Genomic DNA, 10,245 nt, shown 5'->3' with positions numbered 1-10,245 from the left:
ATGTAAGATGTGTATCTTCTCAGCACAGTTCTGGTTGTGTTCCATTTAATTATTTGAAACGCAGCATTTTCACAGCTGCCAGTAAAAATACGTACAATTACAGTGTGCAATGATCGGAATCCTGAAAATCCTCAAGGCAGCCACTTTCGTGGGAAGGTGAGGACTCCTGAATGAAGCAGCCCACTGCTTCTTTACCAAAACATCCCCTATAATTAGGTCACGTTAAGGATGCAATGCCCGTAAAATTGGATTATTTAAAAATAATGAAACTTTAAGCAGCAAAAAAAAAAAAAAAAGAATTTCAACAATTAAAGATTTTCAGAGGGTGATTAAGGGAGATTTGTTCCAGTTCGAACTGATTAAAATGTCACCGAAGGAATAAGACGCAGGGAAGGAATGGAAGGAGCACCTTTACCTCCATGACGTGGGTGAGACTGTGGTGAGTTCTGTCTCTGAGGGGACGGCCGTAGAGAGTCATGCAGATGGAGTCTCAGAAGCTTAGAGGTTGTGGGGCATCACCAGTTATGGTGTGATTATGGGTTGAAGAAAGGCTGCCAGTTTTTGAAAGAAGTCCAATTACATGCCTTTTGGGCTTCGATTTTTTAAATATATATTTATTTATTTGGTTGTGGCATTCAGGATCTAGTTCCCTGACCAGAGATCAAACCTGAGCCCCCTGCCCTGGGAGTGCAGAATGTGGGCCGCTGGACATCCAGGGAAGTCCCTGGGCTTTGATTTTAACACTGGGAAAAATCAATGACGTCCACCCAAGATGCCCAGCCTGGATCCATTTCTCCCGCCACGGTCTCTGTGGCCTGGTCTGGCCCTCGGGCCCAGCCACCACCTTAACCTAGCTTGTTTACAGTGGCAACAGCTTGGACTCTGTGCGCCTAGAAACATCAAGCCTGGGATCAGAGACAGGAGGTCAGAAATCCTCCTCACTCCTGCTCTGGAAGCTTCTAGAAAGCTCTCTAGAGAGTCCTGGAAACCAGGCCCATGAGCTGAATCGGGAAGAATGAGGGCACATCCGCTCACTCAGGGAGGGGCTGCACTTTCCAGCGGAAGTGTCATCTTTGTTGGGGTGTCTGCCCCTGGAAGATTGTTCTGGGTCCATTCACTTCCTGGTCCCGTGTTATTTGGGGGGGAGCCCCCTGCTCCCTGGGCCCCAGGCACTTGCACTGTTAGGGGGAGAGGCAGACAGGCCCTAAAGGGAAAACATGCAATTTCAGATCGTGAGGAAAGTGAGCAAGGAGGATGTGGGAGAGGGTGGGCGCCAGATTGGAGAGGCTGGGCAGGGAGCGCACAGGAGAGGGGAAGGACCCCAGGAGGGGCTGCTGCCAGGGGCTCAGGTGTGTCTGTGGGTATTCTCCATCTCTCCCAGGGCTGGTGGGGAGTGGCATCTGGAGGGACTCTCTCCCCTGCCTGGGGGCCGCCTGGGGTCCTGGAGGAGGCCTCCCCCTCTCCTGAAGGTCCCGCCGGACTCACCCCTTCACCCTCACTTTCCCACCTGACTTGCCCACCCTGTGCCTCACACTTGGGTGCCCCGGGATGGACTGGTTGCTTCCCCGACTCAAGCTCTGGGGCAGAGACACCAGGGCTGCTCATCACGGTGGGTGCAAAGAGCGGACAGAGTCCTCTGGGGTAGGGGTGGGGGTCATTCAAAGAGGGGACGGGAAATACCACTTCATTTCTTGTCTCCCGCCTCACTTCGCAGGCCCTTTCCAGGCCAGTGTTCATGGGGTGTCCATGTTGCTATCAAATTGGGTGCAAAAAAATGGGGGAAAATCCAGGTGAATGCTGGTTCCCTGGACCACTCAGAGTCTCAGGAAACAAGGCCAGAGTAAGATCATGCTACAGGGGCTTCCCTGAGCTGTGCAGTGGTTAAAAACCCACCTTCCAATGCAGGGACGCAGGTTCGGTCCCTGGTTGGGGAACTTAAATCCCACACGCCTGCAAGGCAGCGAAGCCTTCATTGAACCCGCGCCACAACTCAAGAAAGAAGTCAGACCTCAACTAGAGACGGCCCACACGCCACATTGAAAGATTCTGTGTCACGACTAAGACCCAACGCAGCCAAATCAATAAATAAAATCTCTCTTTTTAAAGATAGTGCTACAGCTCCCAGGCCTGAACAGATCATGGTGTGTGCCTCTTGACCCTTTTTTTTTCTGAAGCCCTTTCAGAACTGTTTGAGGTTTGGAGACAGAAGGGTGTCATCCCCAATGCCCAGGGAGTAAACCACCCACTTGATGTGAAAAGCCAACCCAATGGAAAAGATCCTGATGCTGGGAAAGATTAAAGACAGGAGAAGGGGACAGCAGAGGATGGGATGGTTGGACGGCATCACCAGCTCGATGGGCATGAGTCTGAGCAAGCTCCAGGAGATGGTGCAAGACAGGGAAGCCTGGCGTGCTGCAGTCCATGGGGGGTCACAAAGAGCCGAACACGACTGAGCAACTGAACAACAATAAAAACCACTATGCTCCGCTGTTATCACTGAGGCCAAGAGGACTCCATGTCCTTGCTAATGGGCACGCCTGACAGGTGGGACACTGACCAAGTCCCGTCTCCCTGCAGAGCCTGGGCTTCCTACCCACTGCCTTCTTCCGCTTCTTCTCCCCATAGTTAGTGGACAGCGACCTGACTCACTCCTGTGCCCTGAGTGACTCAAGCTAGCCTAGCCTCTCTGTGCCCAGGACATCTTCCCAATGGAGACCATCAAACTTGCCCTGAGCCTTTCTTGTGAGGGCCCTATGAGCTGACATATGCAAAAGAGTATTGAAAACACTTGAAGTGTGTCATTAAAAATCATCATGGTTCTCAGGACTTCCCTGGTGACCCAGTGGTCACTTCCACTGCAGGGGGCTCAGGTTCGTTCCCTGGTCAGGGAACTAAGATCTCACATGCTATAGCAGCAAAATCAGAAAGAGAATCATCGTCAGGATTGTTAAAACCTTGGGTGGAACAAGCCATGTGAATAAGTAAAGGAGTAGAATGGTCTGTGACAACACCCCAAACACATGAAGGCTATAGAGGGGAAAGCCTGCCCTCTGAGCCAGGACCAGGCTGCAGGAAGACAGGTTTCTGGCTCTGAGCCTCCCTGGCCACTTTGCTGAGTCAGTCCCCAGACAAGGGCTGGACCAGCAAGCTGGCACCAACTGTCACTCGCCTGCAGGCCTGGAGCAGAGTTCTCGGGTCAGGCCATTTACATGCAAGCCACGGACAGATGAGACATTTAAATTTTACCAGCCCTCAGTTATATGCTTGACATAGAGAAATGGCTGCAATTCTTTTTATCAGCTGAGGGAACAGGCATTACATGACAAAATATTAGCCAGGGCCAAGATTCACAAAACCTATGTGCTCTGAAGCAGCTTCATGAAATTTAAACTTGCAGGGAGGCTGGAGGAGAGAGAATGGCCTGGGCCTCCCTTTCCAGGCAGAGCTCTCCAAGCATCTTGTCCATTCTTATATTTATTGTTTTGCCCAATCACTTTATTCGTCTGTCTGTTTATCTGTGCTGACCCATTTTTTAAAAATTTTAATTCTTATTTATAGACTGACCTTAATAAACTCTCCTCAAGTACCGCGGGTTTGTCACTGTCACGGATGAAAACATTATTAATGGCAGGCTGGTTGACCGGGGACAACAGATGCCCTTTAAACCCCTCACAGATGACCAGACTGCAGAAACTCAGCTGCGGAGGGGGGCTGCGGTCGATGAGGTCAGGGGTCAGCCATCATGGCCCATCATTAACGCCCTTGCCTATCATCACAGCCCACCACGCCCGCAGTTGGAGCGTTCTGCTCCTGCATTCACGAACGGTTCCCAGCTCTCAAATGCACCGGAAAATCCACAGCCGTGGTCCTATTTGTTTAAAATTAAGGCAGATAAATGGGAAGTGGAGGGAGCCATTTAAGAAGAGCGTGTCTGACATCACTGGGGGGTGGGGAACCGTAGGGCGGTATGGGGAGTGGTCTGGGTCATGATGGGGGCACATGATACCCTTCATCTTAGCTCCTCCAGTGAGCTGCCTCGGTCAGGATGTCCTGTCCTTGAAAAAGAGAAATTACCAGAGGAGGATTTGAAGGTTGGATCCTGCAACCCAGGTCAGGGCCGATGTACCCACCAGGCACAGTCCCTAGGACCCAAAGAAACGTTTTAATTTTCATTTCTTACAGAATCAGAAGCAGAAAATTTAATATCACAGTAAAGTCTTTCTAATCATGAATCTAGTCCAACTTTTACTTGTCTTCATACCAATGCAGTCATAAAATGCAATTTAAAATACACAAATCCATTATATACTTATATATATATATTTATATAGTTAACGAGTATTTTAAATTATGTATTTTTTAATTTATTTTTAATGGCAGGAGGAGCACACAAAGGCAAAAGCATCTAGGACCATGAGAGTTCAAAGGCAGCCCAGCCACTGGTTCAGGCTTCCAGGTGGTTTTAAGCTGCCTCCAACATTCTTCCCATATGAGCAATCCATAATTTCATTAAAGGCACGGCCCAGCTTTGTGGGCTTCTCTTGTTCCTCGAGACAACAAACTTTCCAAAGACACTGGCTTTTACAAGGTAGGAAAATGTTGGGTCGAATTGTAAGTCCAAAGAAGGAGGGGATATGTGTATATAAAGCTGATTCACGTTGCTGCACGGTAGAGATGAACACAGCATTGTAAAGCAATCATACGCCAATTAAAAACATTTCTTTTAATTATTAAAAAAAACTGTAAGTCAAGGAGGCGTCCATTAGCCTTAAAATTAGATATTTTTACATAAGCCTTGGACATGCTCTTAACAGACCACAGTCTCTGGCCTCATTAAGGAATTGGCCGAGTCCTCTCTGTCCTTGGAGGACTAACTTGCTTGAAATAGACATTTTCTTCCCTAGTGACTTAAAACCAGCCAAACAATTATTTGGCAATCTCACCCACCACTTACGTTCATCTCAGGAGAGCCCTGCCACGTGGGGTGACGTGGTTTGGGTACCAAAGGCAGAGCTGGAGGGCTGAGGTGTCACAGCTTTCCCAAACATGTGGCCGCTTGGACGTGGGACATCCTCTCCGGCCACTGGGCCCAGAGCCGGCGAGGTAAATCACACCGCGTCCCCATTAACGTCTCATGTTGTTGCAGGGTGGTAATTTTGACAGCAAAATAAGCTACAAAACTGCATATGCTATTGGGTGACATGCAATTTTAACTTCATTCAGGAGGAGACCTTTGAGACATTGTTACCTGCGGGAGCAAGCAATAAAACAAGGATGTACAGGGATGTGTCAAATAGAAGCCCTTCCTAAATTACGCCGGGAGGCCCAGATTAATACATTTAATATATTCTGGTCATGAGTGAAGTGCTCACAGCAGAACAACTGCTCCTTCAGCGATATCAGTCATGGGAATGAACTACAGTCTCACTGACAGCCTGGAAAAATGCTCCCACTTTTCAAACTGTACAAATGGTGGTTGGACACAGTAACTCAAAACTGGACACTTCATTTCAAGTTTAAAGCTAGTGGCCCAGCCACAAACTATTACTCCATCTTCTTTATTTGTGGTCCATGGCTTTGTACTCTTTAAGAATCAAATAAATACTGGTGTAATGGTTAGCAACTGCCAGTTCAACGAAAAATACTGCTAAATTCACCAATAAGTCTTTTTTCCACACACACAAATTTATGCCCCAAGACCAGAAACCATTCCTGCCACAGGGTCTGGATAGTTTTTTAATGTAGAGGGAGACTCACTTTAGTGATAAGAGTTTAAGCCCTTGCTCCTTTTTCCTTTCCTCTTGCTCATAGATCTAGCGCTGGGAACAGGGGGAGGTAAACGATCGATATATGTAAGTGGAGGCGCGTTCACTCGAGCCGTTCACGGCTCGGTGGATCAGGCAGGACTCCTCCCCACTCTGTGCCAGCTGGACACGGCTTCTGGAATTCCAGTCCACGCTGGGGATCTTCCGGGTTGGCTTCCTAGGCGTCCACCATACGCTGAGTCCTAGCCAGCACCAACTTACTGTGATATTGTTGCTGTTGATAAAAATATCTCCTGTTTCCAGAAGGTTTTTTTTTTTAATAACAGCTTAATTGAGATACTATTCATAAATACAAGTCACCCATTTATTTATTTTCTTACTTACTTTTTGGCCACTCCCCATGGCATGTGGGATCTTATTCCCCTGATCAGGTATCAAACCCAAGCCCCCTGCACTGGAGGCGTAGAGTCTTAATCACTGGGCCACCAGGCAAGTCCCACAATTCACCCACTAAAAGTGTATGATTTGGTGGCTCAGATAATAAAGAATCCACCTGCAGCGCAGGAGACCTGGGTTGGAAAGGTCCCCTGGAAGAGGGCATGGCAACCCACTCCAGTATTCTTGCCTGGAGAATCTCCATGGACAGAGGAGCCTGGCCAGGCTGCAGTGCTTGGGGTTGCAAAGAGTCGGACAAAGTGACTGAGTGACTAAGCACAGCACAATACATCTGCAGATACGTGCAGACATCACCACAATTTTAGAACACTTTTATCATCCCCAAAGAAACCTCAAACTCATTAGCAGTCACTTCTTATTTTCCCTCAATCCTCCAGGCCTCAGTAACCACAGACCTACTAAATGTTGATTTGCCCTGTAGATTTGTAGAATGGGCAAATACATTCTGTGTATTTACATAAATAGAATCAAATAGTACATGATCCTTTGAGGCTGGCTTCTTTCACTCAGCATAATGTTTCCAGGGTTCTCCTACGTGGTAGTATGGATCAGTATGTCACTCCTTTTTACGGCTGCATAATATTCCATTGCACCAGTAGACCACAGTTCACTCATTAATGGATGGATCAGAGTGCCTCCCTCGCCCCTTCCCCAAATATTCATGGCAGGCCTGCTATGCTCTAAGCATGCAGAAGACAGTACAGCATGTGTTTTTTCACGGCTTTGAGGGCTTGTGGTATACCCCGAGCATCACCCTTGGCACTCTTAGTTCCCAGCTATTCGGTAGCTGGGGACTCCGCAACCGTCTTACCTGGGACAACGGCTCAGAATGTGGCTTTCTGCTCAAGGATCTTCCTCCCACACAGGATGGATACTCTTCCTGTGGGGTCATTACCCTGGGAAATGTAAGCCCCTCCCACTGAGGCAGGGAAGGAGTTGGACTTCATGTTCTTTAGAGGCCACCTCACAGGTCACCATGGTTCAGCACCCTGGCAAAGACCACACAGGGAACAAGCTGCAGAATGCATAGTTTGGGGCTTCAGCAGGTCTCCTCTCCATACCCTCCCTTGGGAGAGGGATTGACTATGACTTAGTCATCTTTCCAAGGTAGAAGGCCCATCACAAATTTGGGTGAGACCAGGAGGAGCTGGATTCAACAGGAAGCCAAAGCAGAGATTTGGGCACCGTAGCCCCAGACACTCCGTGTGCTGTGCAGAGAAAGCTGAGGAGTCGTGCCCTGGACAGAGGCTGTGAGTTCCTGCCTGATGTCTGTTCTCCCTTCTTCCTCACTGACATAACCTCAATTACATTCAGACATCGGTATACCCAGTTCAAAGACTACATTTCCCAGACCCCCTTTCTATGGGGCTGGCCAATGAAAAGAAAGTAAAAGTTATTGGGCAAGGATTATGGGAAATAGATCTTTAAAAAGAAGCAAACTTTTTATTAAGAACATTTTCAAGCATGAAAAAAAGGGTAATGGACACCCATATACACCCATAGCCCAGGTTTAATACTTGTTAATATTTTGCCACGTTTGCTTCTTTTGTACCCCATATATTAACCAACCCATAATTCAAGTTATGAAATCTGTTTCAAAAAGTTGACTCAGATGGGAGACAGGTGTCCCTTGTCCATCCTTGCTTTATCCTTCTTCTTTCCTAAATCACAAACAAGAAGGCTGGAACCCCAGCAGCCATCATGTGATTCTGAAGCCATCATGAGGATACAAGCCAAGGATAAGTATGACAAAATGTAAAGAGGGAAGGATAGCTTGCTTGATTAGCAAAATCAAACAAATAAAACGAACAAAATAAGATACCAAAAAACAAAACCCCCCAGAAAGAAAAAAATAAAATCCCCGAACACCAGTTTAATTTGAATTTCAGATAAAAATGAATGATTAGTTTAGTATGTCTCAGGCAAAATTTGAGACATACTTATAATTTAAAAATTCTCTATTGTTCATCTAAAATTCAAAATTAACTGGGCGTCCTGCATGTTGTACGGCAATCCTGTAAAGGCTCTGGGCCTCTGGTGCTTGTGGACCTGCCATACAAGTGCTGGACTGTCCATTTAGACCTCCCATTTTATCTAATTAACTTGTTTAGTGAGCACCTATGTAAATACCTAATCTGTGCTCCGTCTTGGGCAAAGTCATGTGAAAACAGTCAGATGGACACATGGGATTCACAATCTAGTGCATAATACCAATATTAAGACAAATACCCAAGTACCAGTGAAATGAGTAATGAAAAGGGGACCTAGGTTTTCCCCTCCCCACAGTTGTCCGTACTGGTTATTCCTTGAAGACTGGGCTGTTCCCACCCCTGACCTTTGCCCACAATACCCTTCATCTTGGAATGTCCTCATCAACACATCTGCTCATTTCACTTCTTCCACTCATTCATTCATTGAGCAAACTCTGGTTAAGAACCTCCTGTGCCATGTACTAGGGAACAGAGTGCCCACCCTGCAGGGGCTTATGGACTCACTGCCCACTGATGAGTCCTCCCCGTGCCAGCTAGAGGTCGGACTGTGTGAAGATGGTGGTGCAGGGACAGGGAAAGAAAGGGAGGTGGAAGGGCAGGCCAGCAATAGAGTGGGGTCTTGAGGGATAAATAGGAGCTCAATGCGCATGTGAGGTGTGAGTGCAGCCGTAATCAATGGACAGGTGGGTGAAGTTGATCACGAAAATGAGGCCACCCCACATCACGACTGGCCCCAGCCCCATCTCTCCTCTTGTGGGGAGCAAGCCAGATCCAGGGAGGTTTTGGTGTCCCCGCAGGGTGGACAGAGGGCTTCTTGGGAGCCAGATGGCCCCTGGTCATGCAGTCACACCCCGAGCCCATTTCAGAAGGAGAAGGTTGAGTCAGGGCATCTGGGTCATACCATCCAGCTTCCTCCACCCCCAATTTAACACTCTACAAAACAATCCTGGAAGGCCCCCGAGTGGGCACATTCTCCAGGCCCCATGAACATTTATGGAGTCCTCCAGGCCAAGGCTGGAAGGTTTCTTAGCTACAGTCTATTTCAACCACTCACTTGTGCTGTACTGTGCTTATTCATTCAGTCATGTCTGACTCTTTGTGACCCCATGGACTGTAGCCTGCCAGACTCCTCTGTCCATGGGGATTCTCCAGGCAAGAATACTGGAGTGGGTTGTCATGCCCCCCTCCTGGGGGGATCTTCCCAACCCAAGGATCGAACCCAGGTCCCCTGAATTGCAGGCAGATTCTCTACCTTCTTAGCCACCAGGGAAACCCAAGAAAACTGGAGTGGGTAGCCTATCCCTTATCCAGGGGAACTTCCCGACCCAGGAATCAAACTGGGGTCTCCTGCATTGCAGGCGGATTCTTCACCAGTTCAGCTACCAAGGAAGCCCAACCTCCCATTTAACTGATAAATAAAAACAGTCCCAGAGAGGGGAAAAACCCAAGGTCACATCCCACAGCCAGGTCCTGTCCAGCACTGCTGGACCCCAATTCCCTGGCCTTCCAGTGTGATCAACAGCAGAAGCTATACTTAGCAAAATCTATAAATAACACCCTGCAACCTATTGTTTGGGGCACCCCAGCAGTGATCTAATCCCCTGTGTACAGACCCCAGCCCTGCCAGGCCTTAAGCCCCAGGCAGCTCAGCTTGGCGGCCGTCTTAGAGAGTACAGGTCACAGCTCCAGCAGCCAGAGGACCTAGGAGGTGCCTCTGGGCAGATGGCCGGAGCATCCTAGAGATTCCTTTTACAGGGGCACAGGAAGGATCCCTCTCCCAAGCTAGTCTCTCTTTCCTTTCTGTAGGGACTCTGCCCCCTAACCAGCCAGGAGTGCGTTGGCCACAAGCAAACAGGGAGGGAGCCACGGGCAATCTCTCCTGTTGAACAGATTTGGGGTTGCAGCCTGGCAGGGCTAGAGCCTCCGATTACCTTTGGAGGGAGCCATCATGGATTGTGGAGTAGCTGGTTTCCCCAGACTTTGGGGAAAGTGAGGACAGCCCAGAAGCTTAGAGGACTTCTAAGACCTGCTGG

The sequence above is a fragment of the Odocoileus virginianus genome, chromosome 7 (genome assembly GCF_023699985.2).
Source record: "Odocoileus virginianus isolate 20LAN1187 ecotype Illinois chromosome 7, Ovbor_1.2, whole genome shotgun sequence".
NCBI lineage: Eukaryota > Metazoa > Chordata > Mammalia > Artiodactyla > Cervidae > Odocoileus > Odocoileus virginianus.
The sequence above is the reverse complement of the archived record's forward strand: the minus strand, read 5'-3'. Positions refer to the sequence as shown.